This window comes from Coenobita brevimanus, chromosome 103 (assembly GCF_032717465.1).
Source record: "Coenobita brevimanus isolate Jiangsu-jjx chromosome 103, ASM3271746v2, whole genome shotgun sequence".
NCBI lineage: Eukaryota > Metazoa > Arthropoda > Malacostraca > Decapoda > Coenobitidae > Coenobita > Coenobita brevimanus.
This window is the reverse complement of record NC_137056.1, coordinates 20,130,807-20,155,941: the sequence shown is the minus strand read 5'-3', so window position 1 is coordinate 20,155,941 and position 25,135 is coordinate 20,130,807.

Sequence of the window (25,135 nt, the reverse complement as noted above, 5' to 3'; positions counted from 1 at the left end):
TCGCAAAGCTCAGTTCTAAGTTTATGAACTAAAAGACCCTCGCTATTCAAGTGCAAAACTACTCGCAAAGCCTTGCTAACCTTCGTAGGAGTCGCAAATCGAACCGGAAAAATATCGATTTTGTTCTTTCATTCTTTCATCATCAGTCATAACTCCCAAACAAAAAGGTGTACGCGAGCGTACTATACATCATAACGCTGCTTGTTAAGTGTAGATGCTTCTTTTCATCTTAGAAAGACATTCAGGCTCGCGAGTTAAGGCCTGAAAACCGCATCTCGGTCACCCGTAGGCACGCCATTTTGCTCAGTATTGGTTAGCTACAACTCGCCTACAGTTAAAGAACGTACTAGAGCAACTCATTTCACGGGAAGGCACACTCCTTTTAGGTTTTCAGTATGCTATGCATGTAATAATCCAAATTTATCAGTTGCTTTATGCATAATTATACTTCCACAAAAAGACCATAAACTATCTATCTATCTATTCCCAGACGCCTCAATCCCGTTTGGGGTGGCCACAAACAAATCGCCTCCAAGTCGCCCTGTCCCCCGCCATTTCACTGCCCTGCTTCCAACTCACACCCCCCTCTCTCATATACCTCTCCACCCCATCCCTCCATCTCATCCTCGGCCTCCCCCTCCCTCTTCCCCCCTCCACCTCACTCACATACATTCTCTTCGTCAGTCTTTCACCCTCCTTCCTCTCCACATGGCCAAACCACCTCAGTGTGTTCCTCATAATGCTCCCTATCACATCCACATGAACACCACAACGTTCCTTTATATCCTCATTCGTCAGCCTATCTCTCCAGGTGACTCCACAGGCTCCTCTTAAATAACTTATTTCCACTGCTCTCACTCTTGACTTGTGTCCTTCCAACAACGTCCAAGCTTCACTTCCGTACGTTAGAGTTGGTATCACAATACTGTCATGTAGTAACTTTTTCACTTCCATGCTCACTTCCCTGTTTCTTATCACTGCTTTCAAAGAACCAGCAACCTTTCTTCCCTGCTGTACCCTTTCAAGCACTTCACCCTCCAAACCTCCATCCTTACTCATCACACTACCCAAGTACTTAAACGTACTCACATTTTCCAATTCCTCACCATCCAACCTCGCTGTACATTCACTGACTTCACCTCTCTCAAAGACCATCACTTTACTCTTCCCTACATTGACCTTCAGATTCCGTTTCTTACACACTCTCCCAAACTCATCCACCAAGCCTTGCAGCTCCCCTTCGTCTTCACTCAACAACACAGTATCATCTGCAAACAACAGTACAGGGAGTTTCCAAACATTATCCTCTCTCACCAGGACCACTCCAACATCCACTACCCTACCTTGTACCTCTTTTATTACTCCATCCATATACAGATTGAATAACCACGGAGACATGACACATCCCTGTTTCAACCCAACTTTCAAAGAGAAAAATTCACTTAGTTCGCCATCCACACGCACTGCAGCCTTCGCACCATCGTACATACTCTTCACAGCATTCAACAACTTCCCATCTACTCCATATATTCTTAACACTTTCCACAATCCTTGTCTATCCACCCTGTCATATGCTTTCTCCAAATCCATGAAAGCCGCATACAACTTCTTTCCCTTCTCTAGAAACTTTTCCACTAAAGATCTAAGAATGAATATCTGATCTACACAGCCTCTTCCCTTCCTAAAGCCTCCCTGTTCTTCTCCAACTAATTTCTCTGTTCTTTCTCTAACTCTGTCAATAAGTATCCTGCCATACACTTTTCCTATTATACTAAGAAGACAAATGCCCCTATGATTACCACACACTTCTTTACCACACACTTCTTTTTCCCCTTTTCCTTTGTACAAGGGAATAATTATACCTGACCTCCAATCCTCCGGGACTCTACCTTCCTCCCAGGCTAATCTGCACATCTTCCACATCCATTCTACTACTATCTCTCCCCCATGCTTCAGCATTTCACCACACCATAAACTACTGTAGAAAAAAAATCTAAAATGATTGTTAAGAAGTAGGAATGGCAAAAGTGCACAGATAAGAGATGAAAAAATGCACAGAAACAAGAGAGCATTCAGGATGAGAGGAGATCTGGAGACCTATACCCATTACTACATGATACCAGCTACAAGTTTGTGGCTAAAGTGTTGAATGTAGTATTGGGTATAGGTCTCCAAATCTCCTCCCATCCTGAATGCTCGCTTGTTACTGTTTTTTTTTTTTTTTTTATTCATTGATTATCTGTGAACCTTGGCCATTCCTACCTCTTAACATTCATTTTAGAAAAAAATGTTTGTTTTCTTGTCTAAATAATAACGTCCAGCTGTGTATATGTGTGTCTGTCTGTGCGTTTGTTCGTTTCTTTTACGAGAACAGCAGTGCTGTAGATATCGGTCTGAATCTTTTTGCATTAGGTCGGGGTAAGTCCAGAGAAGGTCGGAAAAATAACAGACAAAAATTTTGGCGACCGCGCGTGACGAAACGGCGCGAAATAATCCAAAATAGCGGCACGCGAAAATGTCTGTTTGTGCGTTTGTTCTTTTCTATCATGAGAAAAGTAATAGATATCGACTTAATTCTTTTTGCATTAGGTCGGGGTAGGTCCAGGGAGTGCCAGGAAAAAAAAAAATGTTGATCGCGCGCTTAGGGACAGGGCAAAATTGTCGGAAATCGCGATACGCATATACATGCGAATTTTATTTTTCTACGTTTTGGTCAGAATTGGTGATTGTGGACTTTATAAACGTATAGAAACAAAGATAATGGTATTTGCAGACATTTTGTGATGGAAAGGCTATTAGCTAGTCCCGCAAATTTTGGCGTGCAAACATTAGTCATCATATATTATGGTGTCGGTGGTAAGAACCCCTTTAAATCCCATGACGTATTTTATCATCTTGATTCGTCTACATTTTCTTCACTCTCGGAGAGACTTCTCAGAATGGTCTATCTACCTACCTACAGTATAGCCAGACGCCATAATCCCGTAATGAGTGGTTTTGCGGGGAGGGGCACTAACCCTCCGCCAACCCACTTGTTGACACGTGGGGAATACGTGTGGGTTGGTTATATGATTACCACCCAGCGCTCTAAATTTAAGAATGGTGAGGTTAGATAATTACCTGATGCAACTCTATTCATATGCGTTGAATGAAATTGTTGACTATAATCGTCTGGAGTTAGGATGAATTTTTATAGAAGTACGTCCTCGGGAAGAATGGGTTGTTATTGTTGTTGTTGTTGTTGTTGTGTAACCTCAGTCTATCTGGCCGAGCAGACTCATCAGCCACAGACGAGCAATCGACCCTGCAGGTCCGTCCTGTGCAGTGAACCAATGTTCATTTGCGATAGATGTTGGTTCCCGGATGGACGTCGCATTTGCCTCTCTCCACCCAGTGAACAGGGGCACCATAGTAGGCTCCACCTCACTCCGTTATGTGATTATATAGCTAACACCCAGCTTTGTAAATGGTTTACAGGACGTCATTAGGCTTGTCACTCAGTGCAGAGCCACCTGACGTTAAATAACGAGTGATAAAACGTGTCGGGAAAGATAGGCGAAATAGGAAGAGAGGGAGGGCAGACAAAGAAAAATATTGTTAATGGTGAAGGAAGAGCGGACACCACTACATCAAAAGAATGAATGATGGACCCCACCATCCACCATCAGGCTGAATGGGTAAAAGTACATATGCAATCAGATTTCAGTATAAACACACACACACACACACACACACACAATGAGAGAGAGAGAGAGAGAGAGAGAGAGAGAGAGAGAGAGAGAGAGAGAGAAAGGATTAATTTCTATTTCCGGCTTTTATCAGAACTATAAGCAGAAGTTTGAAAGATGACCGCTCGTGACAGGGAATATTTCAGGGGCATGATCTCTGTCAACCTTTTCTTGTTATTTCTTGTTTCATTCCTAAATGTTGATATTGTTTATTGTTTTCTTGTTCATATTATTTCTTTCACCTGTCTTCTTCCTCTTCACACTTTCTTCTTATTGTGTGTGTGTGTGTGTGTGTGTGTGTGTGTGTGTGTGTGTGTGTTTTCATAACCATAATTTTCTACCTGTCCTCTTCCATTGAACCTTTCCCTTTCTCCGAATTTTTTTTTTTTTACTTTCATTCCTCCCTCACATTAACATTTTTTTCTCAGATTATTTTAATCTTCTTCCATCTTCCTCTGTGTTACTTCCCCGCTGTATCCACAGCGCTTCAAAATCTAAATCTTCTGTGTTACCCCTTTCTACTTGATCTCATTTTCCCTTTTCAGGCCCTTCCTCCCTATCAGACATTAGTCTTTTCTCCTCTTTCCTTAAAGTGAACACCCCCCCCCACCCCCACCCCCACCCCCACACGTGCTGGGTAGAAGTCGCGATTTTAGACTAGCATTGTAACCCCCCCCCCTCTCTCTCTCTCTCTCTCTCTCTCTCCTTAACCTTTCACACACACACACACACACACACACACACACACACACACACACACACACACACACACACACACACACACGTTACCTACGGGCGAGTTTATGCAGCTCAGGGGATACGGTTTGAGGTGAAATGTTTTGTGGAGGCTGTATCTAGCCGCCGTAGTTCGAAAAGTATCTCCTAATTTGAATATAATCGTCTGGGGTTAGTAATAAAATATTGGAAAGACGTCCTCGGGTAGAAGGAATTAAGATACTACTAAAGGAGGTTCACTGAAGAGCTGTGTTGGAGGATTACCACCCCCTTATCCCGAGGACTTCATGTAGATACTCTTGCTTGTACCAGGCCATTACTTTAGGTGAAAACCCTCATATTATTAAAGGTTTAATGAAAGCGACATTCAACACCTCCAGTCCAGCAACCCTCCCTTGAACTGAATAAAATCGTCTTGAGATATACACAGGATAAAAAAAAGAAATTTGTAATGAAGGGGAAAATAGTGTAACGTGCAGGAAAGGTTGCACAGCCTGAATGTTCTGTAATACGAATACTGACCTAATTATTGTTTGCGGGTACAAGCTATACATAACGCTGAATGCGTTAGACAGCGGGCATTAATTACTCGTATTACCTCCGCCAAGGAGGTTATGTTTTCACCCCTGTCCGTTTGTCTGTTGGTTGGTTGGTTGGTTTGTGAGCAAGATTACACAAAAACAACTGGACAGATTTCTACGAAACTTGGTAGAAGAATGGGCCTTGGACCAGAAGAGACATCAAATTTTGGTGCGGATCCGGACAAAGGTGCGGATCCATTTTTTTTTTTTTTTTTTCACTTTCTATAACATTGCGAGATAGGGCTTTTCTTTCTTTCTTTCTTTTTTTTCGACATTTTCGTGATTTTTTCAGTGAATATTGCATGGATGTTGATGGCGGCGGTATGCCCTCTACTGAGTGCCAGTCTATTTTTTTATATTAGTCTGTTATCACTGACTGATGGTTATGGAATAGAATAAGTCCTCTGGAGGGACAGGTGACGAGGAAAAGTCGTGGGACAAGTGAAGAGTATGTGGACAGTGTACTGGACCAGGCTAGAGTAACAGCTATTAAGAAAAGTGAAAAAGTGCAATAATTATGTTAAGCAAAACATATGGAAATCGAAGGGAAATTTAACTCTTTAAGTCCGAGGATTTCAGACTATTGCAGGGTATTCCGATATGGAAACATCCCTGGCTGGTAGCTGGATGTTTTGTTCTTTCTTTCGTTTTCTTTCTCGTAAGAGAATGTACAGAATCTAAGAAAAGACTTTGCGAAAATCTTGTCTTGCTATCCTCAGAAAAAATATGGCTCAGCCTATATGGAGAATAATTTTCACCATCAGAGAGGTAGTATATGTAGCTTACACTTTCTGAGAAGGTCCTCTGAAAAAGCAAGCACTTCAAGCCAGTGTCTGGACACTTAAACAAATTCATAATATTAAAAAAAATATATAAAATCTTTAATAACCATTTCGAACAAGCCCCGACACTGGGAACGTTGTCGCTGAAGCCCAAACAGGAAGGTTACATGAAAGTAAACGAATGTATTGACGCATGGATGGAGCAAGTGATGAAAAAGAGTACAGTTACAACTAGAAAGCACCCAGATAGCGCATACCTCCGTTAATACCATGAAAAAGGATCCGGATCCGAATCCGTGGAGGTAGGATCCGGTTCTCGATCCGCTGCCAAATTTAACCAATTCTTTTTTGGCCCATGTCCCATTCTTCCAGAAGTTTTCATTGAAATTCATCGAGAATGTCAGGAGGTTTTGTGCGGGATACTCCGGATCCGGATGCGAATCCGCCGCAACATTTAATCGCCTCTTCCTTGACCAATGGCCCACCTTTCCACAAAATTTCACAGAAATTTATTGAGAACTTTTGGAGATATCGTCTGGACAAACAGACAGACAGACAGAGGTGAACACATAACCTCCAACTTCGTTGGTGGAGGTAAACGCAGTAAGGAACACGACACTACATGAGGAAAAAAGTGAACAACAATTACAATAGAAAAAATCCACAGGATATTAAAGTTAATGCACGAGTATGGTATACTAGGTGTGTATATATGCACACACACACACACACACACACACACACACACACACACACACACACATCGTACCATTCGTATCGCTTACGAAGACCCAAACATGCTTGCATGCGTCGGCCTTGGTCACCTAATGGCGGTTCTCCACGTTGATCGATCTCTGGTAGTCTCCTTCAGTCCCTTGTCCCTGAGGTTACGCTCCATGACCTCGTCTCAGGTTTTCTTCGGTCTGCCTTTCGCGATATATCTATCTATCTATCTATCTATATTTATATATATTTAGTGGAAGATGCTGGCGACCATCATCCACTCACTTGATGTAGTGCTGCCTACTTCTTCCTTAGCCTTTCTCATTCTTTTTCTTTGCCTGCCCTCCTCTCTTCCTATTTCTCCCATCTTTCCGATCACTTCTTATTGCTTTTCTTTCCTTTACAGGTGGCTTAACATTGAGTGACAAGCCAAATGGTTTCCTGTAAGCCAAGAAACCATTTACAGCGCTGGGTGGTAACCATACGAAGTATAACTAAACCATACGTGCTCCCTACGTGTCAACAAGTGGGTTGGTGGAGGGTTAGTGCCCTCCCCGTAAAACAAGTAACTCAAAGTCAAATGGCCACCCCTTACGGGATTATGGCGTCTGGCAATACATATATATATATATATATATATATATATATATATATATATATATATATATATATATATATATATATATATATATATATATTCTTTCATTTAAGAAACATGGCACACGGACAACATAAGCGCCAACACCTCCACACAGATACAGATATCTTTGTACACACAAACACACACACACCGCTCGCTGGTGCAGTGGTAACGTTCTCGCTTGTCAATTGGTGGACGGGAGTTCGCGCCTCGCTCAGGTTACGAAAAGTTTCACTGACGAAGTGGGTGGTTACTGTCCCCCTTGAGCAAGGGGACGGGTGTGTGAAGGTCACAGCCTTGCCCTTAGATCTGATTATATGAGCTCTCAGCTCCTTCCGGGAGGGTAAAAGCTGACGATCACGACCATCAAGTGATCCTGACCGACCCGGTGAATTACATCATCATCATCACTGTCCTCGCGCTAGGATATAAGGAAGTTAGGAAAGAGGGTGATGACGATATTAATATTTGTAACGAAGTAGATAAGCAAAACAGAATACTATAAGCCACGGGGACTAAAAAAGCTGTAGTGGGTTAGTTAACAACTTGATAGGAAGATGAGTCAACCATTGGAACTATACAGCGATTTGTTTGCAATCATTATCTACAGTATGCTTTTTGTTTACAATAATAAATGTTTACCATTAACGAGGTAGAATAGTAGAAAACGGTCCTATTACTCCGTCAAAGAAAATTATAATAAGTTGGGATAACTATCATACTTTCAGCTTGGATTCCTCTTCCCGCGTAGACAGTGGGATGTATAGTGAGGAAAGTGAACGTGATGACGACATACAGAACTCCGACAGGTCATCCGGACATGTTTCTGGTTAGTTTTTTTTTTCTTTTCTTTTTTGACAATTCATTCAAATATTTTCTCGAATATGTTGAAATGTTCCGGAAGATCTAGTCCAAAAATTACCATTGCATTTTCCCTGTAGCTTCTGAGGACGACTTATGGTCACCGAGGGAATCCGTACATCATAAAGACGGCCTCCAGAAGACAGACACACAAGGCGATAATATTCCAGCATCCCCACCATCAGTGCTCCAAGCCCCACTCAACGCAGTCCCTCAGGATAACAGCAGCCAGCAGCCAGCCATAGAAAACGTTGAGGCTCATAGGAGTAACTTAGCAGACACTACTTTGATTTCATCCAACGTTATCTATGGCTCTGCGCCTTCAAGCATCCTTGCCTCGACATCTATCTGCAAACCTCCTCACATCTCCAATTCTTACTCCTCTCCACCGCACTCCACAACCTGCTATCACTCCTCTAAGCACTCTACATCCGTCTCCATTTCCGACCTAGGTCATTCCGATCCTATTATCTCCAAGACATTCACCATCTTGAGGACCACCACCAATTCTTCAAGTGTCTCCCCACCATTCCTATCCACCTCCTTTTCCCCCACTCTTCCTCCTTCCTCCACCTCATCTTTCCACCCACTCTCCTTCACTCCCACCATCATCAAGTCCTCCTCACTACCTCCATTGTCCTCTCTCACCTCCTCCGTCTCCTCCAATCCCTCCCGTCTCTCCAGTATCTCCGGTCCCCCTTCCACCTCACCCTTCAACAGCTCTCATTTCTCTAGCACCTCCAGCGTCTCCTCCAAAGTCTTCCCTCCCAGTTCTCGTGAGATTTTGGATGTACTTGAGAGAGAGGTGGCTCTAGTCGTGGCAGCGTTGGAGGAGGCTGAACGTGAGTGCCAGTACCAGGTGAGCATATGACAGGTGAGGCCAAAGGTAATACGATATAAGGATAGTGATGAATGCGATAGGTAGATACAGTGAAAAGCCGGATACCTGTCACTGCTGTGCTTATGATAAAGCACAACACTGTGCATATTTTGGGCAGTACTAAAAAGGTAAATTTTATGGTGGAGTTCGTGAACTGTATATAAAAAATTAGAAAATCAAGGAATAACAGGAAAATCTTGCATCAGTTTATGACTGCACTGGTCCATAGGCCTTTGCAATCTTGATGGCTACTGTATTGAAGGAAATGATCGAAGCACATTCATTTCAAGGACACACACACACACACACACACACACACACACACACACACACACCTGCACATATTATATATATATATATATATATATATATATATATATATATATATATATATATATATATATATATATATATATATATATATATATATATATGAAGGTTTATATCCAAGGGGTAGTTGGGGTTAATGGCTCATGTAATGCCACTCAGGGATGAGTGAGGCTGGTCACTCTCATCTTAAATGCCGGGACCAACTGCTTAGCCCCGGGCTCCTACGCTCCTCATGGGGCAATGTAGGATTGGATGATGGATGGATATATATATATATATATATATATATATATATATATATATATATATATATATATATATATATACACACACACACAGTAGATACACACATACACACACACTGTAAAACAATGCACAGCAGCGCATACATCTCTTTCTCCCCCTCTCTCTGTCTCTGTGTGTCTGTACGTCTCAATACGATCTTATATTGCAGGAGGAGCAGAATTTATCCCAGAAGGAAAAGGAGGAAGAGGAGGAAAAATCTAAGAGGAGAAAGGAAGAAGGACGGGAAGACGAAGACAGTGAAAGCAGAACAACAGAGGAACACCAGATGACCAAACAATCATATCATCACCATCATTATCTTTTAACTACTGATCTTTGAGGTGAGCAGGCATTTACTCTACATTATGCATCATCATCATCATCATCATCATCATCGTCATCAGGAGCAACACCATATTCCCACACATTTTTGAGATAATTATCATCATTAACATCATATTCCCATAAATTTAAGATGATAACGATAATGTTGTTGATGATAATGATGATGATGATGATGATGATCATCATCATCATCATCATCTTTTTCTTCTGGTTCTTTTTTTCTTCTTCTTCATATGGTCTGGGTAGGAATTATTTACCATTACAATGCGAAACGAGTACTAAGTTTTTAATGAATGAATGTAAAATTATTTTTTGGATCAGGACTTTGTGCATGTAAAAAACTATAAAAAAAACATAGTCCAAGCATACATTCGTATCGTTTATAATGGCTCCAACATGCTTGCGTGCGTCGGCCTTTGTCACATAATGGCAACTCTCCACGCTACTCGATCTCTTGCAGTCTCCCTATTAAGTCCCGTATTCTTGACATCACATTCTATGACCTCGTCCCAGTGTTTTTTTGGTCTGCCTCTGGCAGCCCTACCCCTGATGTTCACCCATCTCACTTTCCGCACCCAATTATCATCCTCTATCCTCTCTACATGCCCAAACCATCTCATTCTACCCTTCCTAAACTTTGACAGAATAAAATAAGGACTGGATTTTTTTTTTTTTTTTTTTTTTTTTACTTTTTCCTTACATATCTTATGAAAGGGTTGGGTTTAAACATTAATACTCTCAGCAGTGACATACAAACTGGGACAATGGGGGTAGCGATGAATACACGAAGCCTATATTTTGATGCGTGACAGAAGTGCACCGATTGTACAGACACATATACAACGTTTATGAGAATCATCAGCCACTGCACACCTCACCATTTAGGTATTTTTTTTTACCTGCTGACAATAAAACACTTTAAATCTTCTTCATTATATAAATAAATGCCAGTTAATGCATACAGTATGCAGTAAATGTTATTAACAGCCGCCGTTTTCAACAATGGCTTACTGCACATATATTGCTTAAGTAATGCATTTTATAGACGAGAGATACACTAACCCCTTAGCTCCCAGAGTTTCTGTGTGAGGCATTTTGCTGGAAGGGTACTAAGCGTACCGCCCTCCGCCTATCAGCTCATGGTCGCGAAGCTCATAGGTCCCCATCCCTGGGTTCCCTTCTTCTTCAGATTTTGAAAATGCCCAGTTCCGTCCTATTTTCAGGACACTGGGAGCAAATGGGTTAAGCATCGTGCTCGGCAACAAATATTTCTGAACCCTATACACTACTTGTGGTCTATCCAAATCTTAATGTCATTTCTTGGAATGTAAAGAGTAAAACTAAATAAGACGTCCTCATGCTGCCTGGATTAATACTTTTCTCCAGCCTAAAACCCAACCTCTTATCAGTAAGGATCAGTTTATCCTTGACTGCTACCACGCTTCCATTACTGTCCCCACCCCCCAGGCCACCTGCTTTGGGGTGTGGGAGAGCAAGAAATACCCCTCACAGCTCACCTCCGCATTCACCCAGTCTCCAACATCGTCCTCTCACACTCATCCTTCGCTCCTCCAAATGCGCCAATCACACGCACACCTCCCAGTTTTTCCTAAATCCGCATCCGCTCTCATCCTCACCTCTATCTCTCCGCTTTCCTCCTCCCTCTCACTCTCACTCTCATTCTGTTTCTCCCACATTTACCCACCTGTTCTCCTTCCCTCAATATACAACCTTCACCCACACCTTCCTTTCGCTCTCTTCCCCTACTCTTTCTCCTTTTCTTCCACCCTTGATTTTCAAAAGGCTTTTGACAAATTTCCACCCAAAGACTCCTCCAGAAGCTAAAGGCACATGGTTTCAGCAGCACTGTTCTCGGATGGGTAGAAGATTGGCTCACCGGACGAAAACAAAGAGTTGTAATAAACGAAAGTCAGACTGGATATACGTTCCAAGTGGAGTGCCGCAGGGTTCAGTGTTAGGTCCTATTCTTTTTTTAATAAATATAAATTATATGATGAGGGATTATGTTGCACGATTTCAAAATTTGCTGTCGATACTAAAATAAGTAACAAAGCAGATACAGCACTGCAGAGGAAGGCAATTCAGAGAGATCTCGATCAACAGTTTAACTGGGCGCAAGCATGGTAAATGGATATTAGTATTAATAATATATGTAAAATGCTAAACATTGGCAGTCAAAATGTAAGAGCTACGGTACTTATAACATGAACGATGTCCAACTTGATAGGTTAAACCATGAAAAATACTTAGGAGTTATGATAAACGTTTTGAAACTATGCAAACAATGTACAGAAGCAGTGAAAAAAGCCAATAAATTGATTGGATTCATAGGTAAAGCATTTAAATATAAATCCGATAATACTGTCCTCACTTTTTATACGGTAACCCCTTAGTGTGTCCGCACTTGGAGTATGGCGTTCATTTTTGGTCACCGTATTAAAAAAAGGATAGGGAGAAATTTGAAAGGGTACATTAATGATGACAAAGATGATACCTAGATTGAGAAATAATCAATATGAGGAACGTTTAGAAGCCAAGAATCTCTTTACCTTAACTAAACGGAGGTTACAAGAAGATTTGATTCAAGTATTTAAAATATTCAAAGGACATGATAACATGGCTGTCGATAAAAACTTCACAATCACTCGAATTATAGTAGAGGAAATGGGAATAAAATAATTGACAAACGATTCCAGTAACATGAGACTAAGCATTTCTTCCTTTGCAGAGTTGTAAATATATGGAACATATTGCCCTCCAATGTAAATTGTAATACAATACAAACCTATAAAGCAAGCTTGGATAAGTATCTGTCGTCTAACCCCCAGCTTAAAATGTATACTACTGAATAGAACACTTATACACACACACACACACACACACACACACATATATATATATATATATATATATATATATATATATATATATATATATATATATATATATTGTTACATCCTCATCCCACACTGCCACAGGCTCCAACAGCAATATTACAGTACAGGAAGGACGTTGCCCAGTGAGTTGTTCTCCCTATGGTCAGCCTTTAGGTGTGCAATACACAAGATCAGCTGAGGCGAAAATAAACACTGGGTCCTTAAAGGAAAGTTCACTGTCTTTATTTTCCAAGTAATTCTGCTTAATGCTTTTCAACTTCACTGTTCTCACAAGCACTGGAACTATACACACTTGACTAACTGCTATTACACTTAATGCTTAACAACATTTCACTGTTAGTACACTGAATGCTTGCCAACACTTCACTTATTACACAAGTACCGATAATAATCTTCACTGACAGTATTTACACTTAATGCTTGCGAGCAACTCTTCACAAACTTCACTAACAGCACTATACTCAAACCAAAACAGACTGAACTTCACTAAAACTGATCTGAAACCCAACTAAACTTGTAATTTTTTTTTTTTTTTTTTTTTTGCCTATCGACCATTGAGGCTGGAGCCTCTGGTCATTAAGGCAGATATATATATGTATATATATTGACACATATATACATATATATATACAAACATATATATATATATACATACATACATACATACACACATCCATGCATATGAACATACACACTTTCATGCACACGTACATATATATATAATAATTTTTATTTTATTATTTTTTTGTAGTTTTATTTTTATTATTTTTATTTATTTTTTATATTTTTAACCTTATATTACTTTTAAACATAATACCTAATTTAAAGACCCTAAAACTAACCACCTAACAGACAAATCGCTAACCTATACTAAATCCTGAGACAAATAACTAGGCCTACACTAATATTCAAAAAGCCTCGACCAAACTTGTAATAATCTCTACCCCATCTTATATAAGCTTGCATTTTCTACTTCTCCACCATTCTGATAAGTGCTGGTCTTGCATCGGCCCCTGGTAACAACAGTTACCAACTAGGAGACATCAAAACATGCCAAAGTCTTCTTACATTTCAAAACACTCTAAATAATTTACCATGCGAACTTACATTACATAATTTAACAAACAACCTAAATAAAACATTTTAAAGAAAAAGAGCAGAAAAATAATGCATAACTTACGAAACAACTACGCTCACAAACAACAGGCAAACTGGCAACTCTGACTCGTACCGATACCGGAACTACTGTAAACGAAACGCCGAGAAACTTCTCGAGCACCTAGCTGGCAAATCTCACTTCTTAACAATATATATATATATATATATATATATATATATATATATATATATATATATATATATATATATATATATATAGTGTGTGTGTGTGTGTGTGTGTGTGTGTGTGTGTGTGTGTGTGTATTCAATGCTTGGATTAATTCATTAAATGCAAATATAAGCACAGACTAGGATATGCACAGATAGACCTAAGTTAATGGTCACTACATGTACTTCTACTTTCGATCTGTGATGGGCTGTGGATCACTAAGGCTCCCTGTTCGTTAAGTGACCACCATCGGAATTTTTTTTTAAGTACCAGGGGTCACTGCCTCAGGATGTAACTTCTGTACTTGTCCCGCAGGGGAAAGTTCCTTGTCTCAGTGGAATGAACGGAGCTGGGGCCTGAATGACTGCTGTCTACCTTAAAAGAGCCAGGCAAGGCTGCCGCACCACCCCTGAACATCCACACTGTGCGTTTTCCACAGTATCCACAGACAGGCGTTAACATATCATACCCGTACATAGTGTCGTGCCATAGTTATTTATTATCTGATTATTCATTTTACTTTATTATTTTCTCTTCCAGGTTATTGAGACTCGTAGCTTAAAAAGTATCACAGAATGTAACTTTTCCTTTTCAGTCTTTCCTATGAAATTTCCATGTTAGTTTTTCCATGCTGCATGTTTTTTTTTTTTTTTTTTTTTTTTTTTCACTTTTTCCTGCCAGTTTTAACTGAAGGGTTTGGAGGCGGGTGGAGCCTTCAGCATGTAGAACTAGTTCTTGTAGTCATAGTCTAATCTGTAACATGCAACCTCGAGAGGACCACAGGGTCTGTTGCTGATTGATTTCCTTTCCTTTCCTTTGTACCCTCATCCCTCCTTCACCCTTCTACTCACTTCTCCTCCTGCTCCTCGCCCTCACCTCCCTCTCCATACTCTCCTACCCTCACCTCCATCTCCTTCCTCTCACACACTCTCCTCCCTTTCTCCCGTCTCCACCCGTAGTCTCTCTCTCTCTCTCTCTCTCTCTCTCTCTCTCTTCATCTCCATCTCCAACCACCAGAACTTTCTCTTCTCTTTTTCACATTCATGTTCTTTTAATCGTTTATTCTTGTCGTTTTTTTTCATTGCATACCTCCTCTTCCTCATTTTCATATCATCATCATCATCATCATCATCATCATCAACATCGTCGTCATCATCATTATCATCACTGATCTAGATCTCATTCTCTTTCTCTTCACCTTTTTTTTTTTTTTCAGTCTCTCACTTCTCTTCCTGCTTCCACATGTTTTCTTCTTCATCTTATTTTCCTCCTCCTCCTCCTCTTACCCACCCACTTCTTATTCGTGTTCCTCCTTCCCCTCTCGCTCCTCCTACCCTTTGCCTTCCTCCTCCTCCTCCTCCTCCTCTTGTTTCTCAGTCCTCCCAAAATCACCCATTGCTTCCCCATATTCCTTCTCCTTTCTTTTATTCCGCTTTCTTGGCATGTCCTCCTCTTCATTCTCTTCCTTTTCCTCCTTCTCTACTTCACCTTTCATTGGTCTCCTCCATTATTCCCTCCAAGATTTTTTTTTCCCTTATCATTGTTCACCCAGCAGCATAATCGGACGCAAAGATATAACAATGACTACTGTGGGGCGTGTTCCAGGGAAAGACTGAGACTTAGCAAAAAGTAAGACAGCGGAACTGACTGTTTTCCTTGGCCCCGTCAACCTCGGATATGTTATTCATTATGTTCTTGGTACCGCCAGACAACTGTATTAAGTTTAAAAGAGAATTATCGAACTGGAGGGAGTTACATATAGACTTCGTTCATCCCTTCACTACTAATGTCTGGTGGTCGCCTGATTAAAATATACACTACATCATAGGAGTGAAGGGGGGTCAGTGATCCCCAGGTAGTCGGTGGGCACTAATCTAAGCCTTTTTCTTCCTTCAAGCGTCTTCTCTCTGCCCTGCCCGCTCCTCTTCGCCCCTCAAGGGTCAGATCTGGGTCGATGCCTTCCTGGGATAAAACCTAAACCTAGCTGGGTCAAGCTGAATTAAGCTGGGCCAGCCTTGGATCAAGCCTGAGTCCAGATAAGTCAAATCATGTTGAGGCCTGGTTGAAGTTGTGGATCAAGCTGCGTCAAGTCTGGGTCAAGCATGAGTCAAGCTGGATCACGATCAGTCAAACTACGTCGAGGTGGATCAATAGGGTTCAGGCATGGGTCAAGGTGGGTCAAACCGCTGTCAAAATGAGACAAATCTTCAAGTGAGGTTATCCGAGTTCAGCTGAACATGAAATTCTCTTCAAAATGGGCACTCAGCTTTGAGCAATATGATGTCAACGGTGGTTATGCTGAAGCCAACACAAAGATTGAGTTATTATTATACCTGTCATCAAGTAGGATGTCATGTCTTACAGGATGCAGTGTTGGGAAACTGACTAATTGATCAAGTAGTCATTTGCAATTAGCTTATTTATTTTTTATGTATAATAACTTGTGACATTCTTTTCTTGGGAGATGCAAAAGCATTTTTTGTTATACTCCACATAAAAAAAAACTTACTGTAAATCATGTCACAAAGGAAGTAAACAGAAGACTACAATCGGTGTCAAATAGCCCTTTATTATTGGGACTTCGAACTAGTGAAGGAAGTTTCAACCCTTTGAATGTGAGTGAGATTACCGGTTAGATATACAAGATATTTTTAAGTCGTCACGTTTGGGGTCTATGTAAAAGAACTATTGACCATATTTGTGCATACTAATGTATTTTGATTCATGATTATTTGTTTAGGATAGTATAAGGGACCTATTTGTTTTGGGACAGTATAAGGGACCTATTTGTTTTGGGACAGTATAAGGGACCAATTGATTAACTCCGTACTAAGCTAAATTGGTACTTCGACAGTTGCTGAGAATAGAAGAACGAAACTTTTCATATAAAGTAAGTGAAAACAGCATCTTCCCAAAGTTTGATGAATGCATCGCAGAAAAGTTAAATCATCCGAGACGCGCCTTAGTCGAGATAAGGGTATCATAATGCTGTGCCAATAGTAAATAATGTTCAGAAGAAACTGGGAAGAGAACTGTTTTGCTGGTTGTGAAAATGTGATTGTGTGAGAATGTGTAAGTGAAGTATGCAGTTCTTAGGGCGACTGAGTGAGTAAAATAATGTCGTGACTACGATGGGAAGAGAGTTGTTGGACAGACTTCCATTGCAGTGACTGTCTGGTGGTTCTTTATATCAGGTCAATTCAATATTCTGACCCATATTGTTTATATATTGGTCAAGAGTGTGGTTGTCCAGTACAGAGTAAGGGTACCCAGATATTTCTCCTTTGTCTTCCAAAAGAATTATCCATAGGTATTGTACCCAACTTTATACGAAATGGAATATTGAGTAATGTAATCACTTATCCCAAAAGGGATTTGGGATTAATTAAGTATTCTAACAAGTTTACGACTCTTGTTAGTTGAAACTAACACGAGTCGTAAACACATTGGATCTAGAATTGGATCAGTAAATATTAGGTTCATTGCCGGCCCGAACCTTCTCGGAGGGATAGTGATAGCCAGAAATAACCCCTCACCTCGCAGGCGAAGCTATATGCAAGGGGACGGGACGTCTGTAGTAAGAATATGCGTGTAAGTCTAAGTGTCGTTGTGGGTATGTCTGCTTGTGTCAGAATCTGTATGTGTCATCAGTAGAACCGAAAGGGTGCAAGCATAAGCAAGCATGTAAAGAGACAGATCATCCTCACCAACTGTAAATGTACTGTACGCCACGGTATGGACGCGAACCCTAGATTAGGGGCTCATGCATAACAAGATAAGCTCGCTAATCACTGGACCACAGCAGCCCTTTATATACAATAGCCATGTATAATCCAGGATGGTTTACAGGCTCAGTTTGGGAGCCTGGTGTTAAGTGTGGTGAAAGAAGATAGCAAACCAAACCACCTCCACTACTCCCGTAGAATATTCAAGCAGCTGAGGAATACGGCATGTTCTGACATTTATATTAATTTAGTGTTAGTACTTTGCTGATAGAGTTTATGCCTGCTCCGTGAAATCATGGCCAAATATTGGCATTGTACGTGGTTCAGTGGCCTAATAATGACCTAAGACTGACGCATCGTCTTCCAAGGTAAATACTTGATGTTTGTTGTTGTAGTGGTAGGTGCTGGCAGCTATCATTCATTCACATGATGTAGGGCTGATTACTTTTTCCTTCACATTTAGCGTTCTTTTTCTGTGTCTGACCACCTCTTTTCCTATTCCTCCCAACTCTCCTGTTACTTTGTTACTCTTCCTTCCACTTCAGATGGCTCTGCATTTAGTGATAAGCCTAATGGTTTCCTGTAACCCAGGAAATCATTTACAACGCTGGGTGGAGATGTGGAGCCTACTATTGTACTCTTGTTAACTGGTTGGAGACGCAGATACGGCGTCCATCCAGGAACCAAATCTCCACACTCTTCCCTGCTCCCCTGTGGTGAGGCACTGTCCATTGCAAAGGAACATCAGTTCATTGCATGGGATGGCCCTGCAGGGGCGGTTGCTTGCTTGTGGTTGATGGGTCTGCTCGACCAGACAGACCTGGGTTACTAATCAACCTCAGTTGGATGTCTGTAAAGTGAAGTAGCCATAAGAGTTTCAGGAACGGATAACAGTTACCAGTTCTGTCAATGAAGAGCTATGATGGACTTGATTACATGCAGCTAATATTTGAAAGGACGTATCCTCGTGAGTTTAAGAGGTTCTCCATCACCCATTCCTTCACATCTGATAATTAAATGGTAATGGTACCGTTGATATTTTTTAGTGCATTTTCTATCAACAGTAACCAGTTGTTTGTGATATTCACACTTAAACATAATACTCTCATGAACTACAGACAATTTTATCCATCAAAGAAACCCTTAATGGTCAAAAGTTGAAAAGAAATTTACAATACGAGAATACTGAAGTGCTATTGGCAAAATAAATTTCAGATATAGAGGTACAGGGTGACGAGAACAAGGTGCCAAAGTGAACAGGTGCACATAAAAAAAAGCACTGTCGGTATCCTTGCTGAATTTTATAAACTACTTATTTTAGCTTGCTTTTTTTTTCATGTGTTATTCTGACACTCTTCTTTTTATAACTGTACTAGACTATGGTTGTATTTGTAAATATGTAAATGTACTATAAATATGAAAGGCAAAACCTGATTATTAGTTACATTCCTCTTAATGATACTTCTCTTACTCAGAATGCTGTCATGTAGAGAGACATCTGAACGAACTGTGTTAACTCGTTTCAAAGATATCTACTTTATAGCAAGTCATGCTACTGCCAGAGTATGTTATTCATGATTTGAGTGCCCTATGGTTGTTTAGGGACTAACAAGGCTGTATTTAACTAATCATTTATTAAAAATCCTTCAAACTGAATTAAGCCGTTTGAAGAAAACAAGAATGAAATGTAAATGATGCAATAGGTCTGAAGGCTTTAACAGACTGCAGTCAAATTTATGAACAGGTGATACAGTATAAAATGGTGATCAGATGTGAATACGCATTAGGCTAAAATAAGTGTGCTTTGTTTATATGCGATTTGTATGAGTGACTAATATGAGAGAAACAACAAAACATAAACAACCTTACCATGTACTATACTCTGTTCACTATAACTTGGGCTGTGTGGGATTTGTATGCGTGACTGATATGAGAAATAACAGAGCATAAACAACCTTACCACATACTATACTCTGTCCACTATAATTTGCCCTAACGCTGCCATCTTTCCTTCTTCAATGCTGAGGTGCAAAATTATGGTACAAGTCACAAAAAAATGCTATGGACACTGAATTAGAGATAGACAGCATGAATTTCGCCACGAAAGGTCCACTATTAATAAATTGAATCTCCTGGCTCATACCATCCATTAATGAATTGACCAACATGGAGAAACTCATGCAGCAGCCACTGATATTTCTAAAGCTTTTTACAGAGTGTGGTACTGTTCCCTGCTATCCAAGCTCCCTTGCTGCGGCCTAACATCTTTTGTTCACTTGATTTCCTCATATTTAGTTACAGAAAGATAAAAGTGGATGATGTATATTCCAATTTCCGCTCGATTAATGCTGATGTGCCTCAAGGATCAGTTTTGACTCCAACCCTATTCCCAATTCATATTAATGATCTCTTATCTTTCATCCATAATCCCATCCATTCACATTCAGATGACTCAACACTTTACGGTTCATTCACACTTAAACACTCATTCACAAAGTTTAATATATCTAACTCACAACTCAGTACAGCAATCTCCATATATCAAGATTGATCTAAGACCTCTGAATGTGGACATAATAACATATTGCTAGTAAAACCAAATGTATACAATTTACTAATAGACAGATATTGCCTGATTCCTATATTACCTTCAGTGCTACTACTAACATTTGTCTCTAAAAGTGTTGACATTCTTGGTGCTTCACTTAACAGTGACCTCAGTTGGACCTCTCATATTAGACCACTTGCTAAAACATCCTCAAAGAAGTAACTTCTCTGACGAGCAGTTAGCTAAAATTTATAAGAGTCATGTATGCTCTCAGCTGGAATATTGTTCACCATTGTGGAAGGGACGTGGTGAGGTTGCATTCATACAACTAGACAAAATTCAGAACAAAGCTGCTAAATTTATTAATAACCCTGGCATTACAAATACACTACCTGTCCTACAAGTAAGAAGAAATTTTGTCTCCTTTACACTGTTTTACAGATACTTTTATGGCAAATGCTCAGAAGAAGTAGCATCCAATGTGCAGCCTCTCCATGCCTTTTCTTGCACTACACGGGCATCTAGTAGTACTCATGACTGAACTGTCACCTTTTGTATTGTCGAACCCCTATCAGATTCATTTATTCTTCGAACTACATCTCTATGGAAATTTGCAGCAAACTATAAAAGAATTAAGCTGGACAAATTATTTAGTCCTCGCAGCCTCAGGTGACGTACAGTAGTTAGTTAAAAAAATGAAGTCCCTGACAGGGCGGGCTTGATGGCTTTCTTGTATAAAATTATTAGCCAAAAAGTGCATATTATTAGTAGTATGCCAAAAAATGTCATATTGTCGAACTTCTATCAGATTCTTTTATTCCTCGAACTACATCTCTTTGGAACTCGCTTCCTCAAAGTTGTTTCCCCCCAAACTTCTTCCTACAGCTGTTCAAATCCAACTGTTACAGACTTTTTGAGTGAAGGACACCTGTAATCTTGTGTATGGATTTTTCTATCCATTTGTTCTTCCTTCCTCTGTTCTTTTATTTAAAAAAAAAAAAAAAAATGTACAGTCATATCACCGCCAAGTTTCGTCACCAGGCTACTGGAAATTTGCAGCAAATTATAAAAGAGTTAAGCTGGACAAAATATAATAAAGTATTCATTTAGTCCTCGCAGCCTCAGGTGGCGTACAGTAGTTAGTTACTGTAGTTAATAAAATTAAGTCCCTGACAAGGTGGGCTTGATGACTTTGTTGTATAAAATTATTAGCCAAGAAATGCTTAGTATGCCAAAAAATGTCTGAAAAACTCAGCCCATGACGTCGCACACGCACTTCCAATTATCTATCGTCCATTGTCACTTTTTTTTTTTTTTTCCACACAGGATGTGCACAAATACATTTTCAAAATACTCAGCACTTGGAATCCTTACGACCATGTTATCAAGACTAAGTACGTGAAAGTGTAGCAAGCCTCTAAGAGTCCAATTTAAGATGATCAGTTCTAACTGACTGGACAGGATAGGGAATGGTTGGATTGCATTCCACTTGCATAACACATTTAACAACGAGGCAGAAACATCAATCTTTAATTGTCCATTACGTGCTTCAAAAATAATGTATAAAACTAGGGAATGGCCCTCCCATTCGCGATCATAGGTTCAGTAATAAGACGGATTATTTCTGTTCACTCTATGGCCTTACCCCTGGTGGAGAGGAAGTAGTAGTCATGACTTCACACTTAATTCAGACTTAGTGTGGGTATTTTTTTCCCCTTAAGACTGTGCAAGTGACTGAGTCATCAAAAACTGTTAGTCTAGCAAAATTTCAAACTACCACCTTAACGCTTGACAACAGGATTACTTTTGTATAAAATCCAGGCTGCGACCTCGTTCCAGTTGGGGTAAGAGAACATAGTCTCACATATCTTGATGGGGGAGAACCTCTTGGACAGAATTTGTCCGTGGTCACTCATTAACATTTTTCAGAAAAGAATTGCTCTGACAACACTAGCAAATTCTCACAGTAAGGCCCTACAACTTCCGTTTTATGATTTTAGAATAGCCCCAGACTAGGGTCCTGAAGCTTCTGTAAGTATCTCTTGTGATTTTTAAAAATATTTTTACAGAAGCGTATGATTAAAAATAAATGAAGCTTGACTTTATACCTCGTTGCTGAGTGCTGTATGTGAAGTGGAAAGTAGTCTGCTTCTCACTCTCATGGGTATATTATACAGTTGACTCTCATGTTTTAGATTCCTGCCTACACTTACGTTCTTGGTTTTAAAAATACAGACATACAGCTCACGCCAGTCCCCTCATGCTCTAAAGATGAAATTCAACAAACAAAGCCCCCACCTCATAATGGTCAGTACAACAAGGTCTTGGTTCAAAACTTCGGGGGTGAGGGGGGGACAGTGGGACGCTGATGGCCCTGGGGCAGGTCTTTCCCATAGGTAAGTTTCCTGGTGTTGGGTTTGGTACTAGTGTTTTTGTGATGCCTCTCCTTCTGGTGGTGTCATTGGTGGGTGTACTGTATCACCTGGTCAAAGAATTGAAGAGGGGTGTCAAAAGTTGCAAAAAAAAAAAAAAAAGTTGATATCATTTTACCTTAGAACTCGCAAAAGATATTCAACACAATTTTCATCAAACGGATAATGTTCGATTTGTATAATACAATATTAGACGCATTTCTTTTATGGAACTTCTTTTGTATATAGACTGTAAGAGAGATTAGATATATGTAGGAACCCCTAAAATCTCGATATCTGACCCAACTTTCTCAAAAATAAAACAAATAATAAATACATGAAATATATAAATGAAACTGCAGGTTTATAATTATATCATGTTTGAGACTGAAAAATACTCTTTATCAGAATGAAAGTTAGGGCCGACAAATGGTTTTCTTGTTAGGTCTGAAAACTTGAAAATCAAGTACTAAATCTTACCCATATAGGTTTCGGATATTCAGATTTCGTTGTCTTACATTTCTAAATTGGCTTGTATATTAAGACTCTTATACAGTAGCTCTAAGCTTTGTGTTGCTATGTGCACCAGACACACATTGCACAAAACCTGGCTATTGCCGGGGACAGCAACGCCTTTTGTAATTCGAACTTACCAGCATTCAATAATGCACTGGTTTTCCTTTCTCTGCTGTGGACGAATTTAGGTATCTCATGGGTAGCTAGGTAGGCTACTGTATGCAGACTAACACCTGACAGCATTGTTCAAATAACAGATATCCATGCAGCAAAAGGTTTACCTGGCACACACATCTAACCCTCAGAGTACTGCAAGTAGATTATTATTATTATTATTATTATTATTATTATTATTATTATCATTACTGTTGAGAAGCAGGATTTGCTAGTTAAGTAGTACTGGAGGGTTCCTGGTGATTCTCATAGTTCGGTTAAATGTCAGAGTTGCCAGTTAGCCTGCTGTTTGTGAGCAGAGGTATTTTGTAATTTGTGCATTAATTTTCATGCTCATTTTCTCTGTAATGTTTTATTAATGTGACTGTTAGATTATGTAATTTTATCTAAGTCTGTATGTTAGCGCATTTCCAGTGTTATGTAATGTAAGAAAATTCTGAATATTTTGGATGTCTCCGAGCTGGCAACTGTTGCTTCCGTGAGAATGTAATAGATAATTCTAGTATACAGGAAGCATATATAAGTATGGGGAAGGGACTAGAGGTTTTTCAATTCAGTTTGAGTTTAGTTCACTGTCAGTGCAGTTAATGAAGACTGTGTAGCCCTGGTACTTGTGAAAACAGTGAAGTTTGCAAGCATTAAGTGTAATTCGAAAATAAAGACAGCGAACTTAAGAAGCTAGCATTTATTTACAATGCCTGAGCTAATCTTATGTGCTGTGCACAAAAAGGCTGACCATAGGTAGAAAAACTCACTGGGCAATATCCTTCCTATACTGAACTGCCGCTGTTGGAGCCTGTGGCAGTGTAGGACGTGGATGTAACAATAGTTCAGGAGTGTTGATCATTAGAAAAGTGCTGCAGTGAGTCAAACCTTCGACGTGGAGGCAAATGGTGTACAGACGAGAAGTCAGGCTAGGTAGGACGAGGTGTCATTGGCTGCAATTATGAAGTTACTCCAAGCACAAAGTGTACAACTACAAGCACAGTATGAAGGACAGAAAGAGCTCAAGAGTTAAATCAACAAACAACTACAAGCACAAAGTGAAGAACAGAAAGAATATGAACAGCTTCAAGAGGGATTACAAGAGCAACAGAGGGAATTACAACTGAGGATGCAAGAACAGGTAGCCTAGATGCCTTCATGGGGGAAATGAAGGAAGAACAGGAACAACTGGAGGAAGTATACTCTGAGCTATGGCAGCAGAAGTATGAGGTAACCAATAATGTGATGGAGTGCAGACAGCATGTAGGTGACCAGCTGAAAATTAGTGAGGGAATAGTAATGGAATGCAGACGGCATGTAGATGTCCATATGAAGCGTGTAGTTGACCATGTGAAGATAATCAATGAGAGAACTGAGGCTGCAGAGAAATACTGCACTGCTGAGCCTCAGGTTAATGTACAGGGAGCACATGAAAGAATGGACAGTGTATTGTGAATCTTGACTGATCCCAAGCATCTAAAGGTACCATTACAGGGTTGAATAATCAGAATGTAGGAGTTTTAAGTCCTGGACTTAATTATGATGCCCCAGTCTTTAGGCCGCAAACCAGTGAACTGCATGGCTATAATGGGGGTCCAAATAACCCACCCCATCCTGGAAGATTTTTAACCAATGACCTCC